Raw genomic sequence first — 4,242 nt, forward strand, 5'->3', positions numbered from 1 at the left:
CCCCCCCCCCCCCCGTCCTCGTCTCCCCCCCCCCACACACAAACATGTTCTCTAACACCGGTGGAAAACACCAAGCCAGGTGTGAATCATAATTTACCTGAAGTCCTGACAGGAGGAGGAGGAAAAGGAGAGAGAGAAATAACGTGGAAGTGTGAGGGAGAACTTTTTGGGAGCGACGGAGGTAGAAGAAGGTGAGGAGGATCAGCCGACAGCAGAGCGGGAGAACGTGACTTTAAAAAAAAAATGTCAGCGGCGCCGAAAAGCTGCGCTTTGATCCACGATTAAAAGAGAGGAAGTTGGAACTGTTTTGGCAGCGATAGTGATGAGCCGGCAAATCAGTCTGGGGAGTAGACGGAGTCAGGAGGTTACTGAAGAAGAAAAAACAACTCAAATATGGTTCCACTGTTTGATTGTATTAATTAGTATTCAGTCCGTGTCAGTCGATGTGGAGGAGAATGAAGAGTGGAGAAAAAAAAACTGTTTTAGGAACAACAGCAAGTCACACAGAACCGCTGGTTATTCTTCACTCTATGTATAGAACTGAACTGGGTCACACACTGACTGGGTGGGGTCAAATCCACCTTAAGGGCCTGGTTCTCAAACTGCGGGGCGGGCCCTCACAATAGCCCAAAATTACTATGGCAAAGTAGCTGAGTTAGCTGCCAAATTAGCCACTTTTTTCACCACCGCTAATTATTCATCCGACCGATAATAAGGTTCATCTTTCATTTTAAAAGATCATGACCAACATCATAAACTGTTTGTTTGGTACTTACAGAGTTGATAGATTAAATTTAACTTTTTTTTTTTTTTTTTATCCGTGGACTATTAAAAGTGGAGTTTGTACATTTTGTCCTCTCTGCACTGCCTCGCTCCCATCCTGGCCGCAGGCACTGGTACTGTTCTTCATTACCACGCACCACTTCCCCCACCGCTGCCTGCTAATGTACATCAACAGTTCCCTGTTGAAAAATCCCTAATGAACATGGTCAGAGCAGAGGTGCCCGGTTCCACTGCAGAACCAGAACCACAGAGGGTGAAAAACATGTGGTGAAACCAGGTCTGGACGCGGCTGAGGTCGGCGCTGACCGCGCTGGCTACGACAGCTGTTTGCCTGTGCTGTGTTGTGGTTTGAAACAAACACTGTCACACACGCGTACATATACGTAGACATTTACACACACACACACAGAGAGTGTTCCTGTGTTTGTGTCGGCAGCAGAGCGAGCCTCTGTGGTCTGGTTGGGATCACTAACACACATGCTCTCTGTTTATGGTGAGCTCACAGCCTCCTGTGGTCGGCCTCCCTCCGTCCTCTCGCTATCTGACATCCCAGCACAATATTTCATACTTTACAACTGTTTTCTGTTCCATTCTCCACAGCTGCCCCGACGTCTACCAGCAAAATCTCTCGCGCATTCACATTTTGTCCGACAAACACAATAACGATGCTACCAGCAAAATCTCTCATTTTGTCCGACAAACACAATAACGATTTGTCGGCACTGAATCTTTCCTGGATGAAAGAAATAGTCAAACGATCTTAATGATAATAATAATAATAATAAACTAGGTTTATTCCATGTGTTAACAGCAGATCTGCTTCAAAAGCAGTATATGGTACCTCTGGGAATCGAACCCAGGACTACCTGCTCTCTGCTTCTGAAGCAGGCGCGCTAACCGCTGTTGGCGATATTTCGTGTTTTCTTGCTAACATTGAGTAATTTTAGCCACATTTTTAGTCCTGTTTTTGTTTCTGTGAATGCTGTTGTTTTATGAACTCAACTGTTTATCTTTTATCCTTTTAACCCTAAAATTGCTAAATTGAATGTATCTGGTGCGAGGATTTACAAAATCGTAGACATTTCATGCGCATGTTTAGCCGTTTCCATCTGCCCTTGGCTACATTTTTCCTACATCGGTTCAAGTCAAGTATACATTCAAATTAAAATAAATTTTTTCACCCTGTAAAATAACGTTTGGGACGGTTTTAGAATTATTCTGAAGCAATTTAATCAAAGATTATATTTCGAGCTAATGCTAATTCAAACATTTGGTGAATGTTGGTCATTTCAGTGTGACGTGTAATCGACTCAGACTTTGATAATAACAAAGAGAGTTTTGAACAGAAGCCATAATCAGAACAGCTCTGTCATTTCTTTACAAATTATCCGTATGTTTAAATGGTTCCTTTAAAGAGTTTTAAGGTTAATTATAGATATTTTAAGACAATTTCTCCCCCGATAGAGGAGCTAATAATTGCCCTCGGTCAGGGTGCGTGTCGTGAAGTGAGATAACGAAACGTTTCTGATGAAAGTCCTGCTCCGGCTCCGGACAGAAGAACATTTGTGGCAGTAATTTAGCACATGGGTGCTCCTGCTGCGGGGGTTATTGTATCCGTCACGCTCGGCTGCAGCCACGCCGGCTCCTGCTTGGGTTTCGGACTGACCACCTCCTCCATAAACTCACTGGCCTCCAACAATAGATCACCAAATGAGACTTGTCAGTGAGTGGGGAGGCAGACAGAGAGGTGCAGAGGAGAGGAGATTGTAGAAGGGGGAGATTAACAGCGAGAGGGGAGTCGAGGTAAAAGAGACAGAAAAAAAAAAAAACGCACCGTGAGCCAACGCTCTGGATGGAGCCAAGAAGTTGATTATCTCTGCATGTGCGGCCAAAGTATAAACACAGGCGCAGTGCCGGAGTGGAATAAATTTGAAGTATAGAGAGGATGAAATGAGATTTACTGGCAGAAACTGAGATGTGCTGCGAGAACTGATGAGAATCACTTGTAAAGAATGAAATATTGTGCTAAGATGTTCAGATAGTGGGAGCACGGAGGGAGGCCGACCACAGGAGGCCCTCGCAGTTTATCCATAAACACTGAGCATGTGTGTTAGAGATCCACACCAGACCGCAGCGGCTCGCTCTGCTGCTGACTGGAAGTCATAAAAGTACAGCAAAAAACACCGTCCTTTCATTCAAGTGGTGATTATCATCATCATTATTTATAGAATCACAGCAGAGTGACATCAGTCAGTGGACAATCAGTGGACAGGGGTGAGGGCAGTTTTTAACAATTCAAAATCTTACAAAACCTAACCTTCAATTCAACATGTTTTTTGATGTGGAAATCCAGAGTACTACGAGAAAACATACTGAGTTTTTCCTTTAGTTTAGTACAGGACATTAAAACTGGGACTTGGACTGCTGACCTTCTCTCTGTAAGGCAAGAGCACCAAGCATGATGTGGCACTACTGTAACTTGGTAGCTCAGAGTAACTAAAGTAACTTCTTTTTGGAATTCTAGGGGACGTCTTAGACCCCAGGTCAAAGTCCGAAGTTTCTTTAAACGTTTTGTTCAGATTTGGGAAAATAAAATAAAATGAAAATGTTTTTGAATCTCGTTTGGTTGAAAATCTGTGATGTTTTCCTGACAAAACAAGTTAAAAAACATTCAAATAAAACGTAACACAGCTCAGGACTCTACAGGATGTGATGGTAAAAACTGTAAAAATAAAAAAGTCTGACTCAGTTCTGTGTTAACTCTGTGTGAACGCTCTAACTGACGACCGACTCCGGTCCTCAGACCCAGACAGTTTCCATTTCCTCCACCAAACAACAGGATTTGCGTGAGAAACCATTAGCAGATAAAAGATAAAAACATCAGATACTTTCCCTTCGGGTTTTTCCCTCAGCCTCAGCCTGTGCCTGTGCCGTGTCACTGTGATTTAAACCCGCTCACCTTCCTTCCTGCCCGCAGCTTCAACACCTATTGTTAGCGGCAGGAATTGGCCACTTCACACTTCCCATTCACATTTCTGTAAACCCATCCTCTCAGCCACGTAGATGGGACGAGAACCGCACCCACAATCACAACAGCTGGGGAAGACAAACAACTGTACGAGGGAGCGGTGTCACATGTCTGCGCCGACCTCACACAACTCCACGCTGTGCTGGAACGCCGGGATGAAAAGGAGAGAGGGTTGGAAAATGACACAAGGAAATAAAAATCTTTAAAAAAAAAACGGCATCAGTTTTGCTGCTAAATATTGAACTCATTTATCGGCTGAAACTCTCTGCTGGTGCCGAGTGTCGCGGGGCAGATAAAAGTCTGTGCCGCTGCTGCCGAGGGTTTAACTGCAGGTACTTTATAGTAGACGTGAACCTGCAGAGCCTCGGGTCTAAAACGTGCCAATAAAATACTGACACTCTGTACAACAATGAGCCGGCGGAGCCTCGGGG

The 4,242-nt window shown here is 44.3% G+C and overlaps 1 protein-coding gene and 1 long non-coding RNA gene across 3 annotated transcripts in view; both read right to left on the minus strand.

The window, feature by feature from the left end:
• LOC112488523 (uncharacterized) overlaps positions 1 to 1,444 on the minus strand; it is a 9,322-nt gene extending 7,878 nt beyond the window's left edge. The window contains exon 1 of the long non-coding RNA XR_003052664.1: positions 37 to 1,444. This is a non-coding gene — a long non-coding RNA (uncharacterized LOC112488523). The remainder of the gene's footprint in view (positions 1 to 36) is intronic.
• LOC103394040 (exostosin-1b) overlaps positions 1 to 4,242 on the minus strand; it is a 93,179-nt gene that overhangs the window by 71,166 nt on the left and 17,771 nt on the right. The window lies entirely within an intron of this gene.

The sequence above is a fragment of the Cynoglossus semilaevis genome, chromosome 18 (assembly GCF_000523025.1).
Source record: "Cynoglossus semilaevis isolate Cse_v1.0 chromosome 18, Cse_v1.0, whole genome shotgun sequence".
NCBI lineage: Eukaryota > Metazoa > Chordata > Actinopteri > Pleuronectiformes > Cynoglossidae > Cynoglossus > Cynoglossus semilaevis.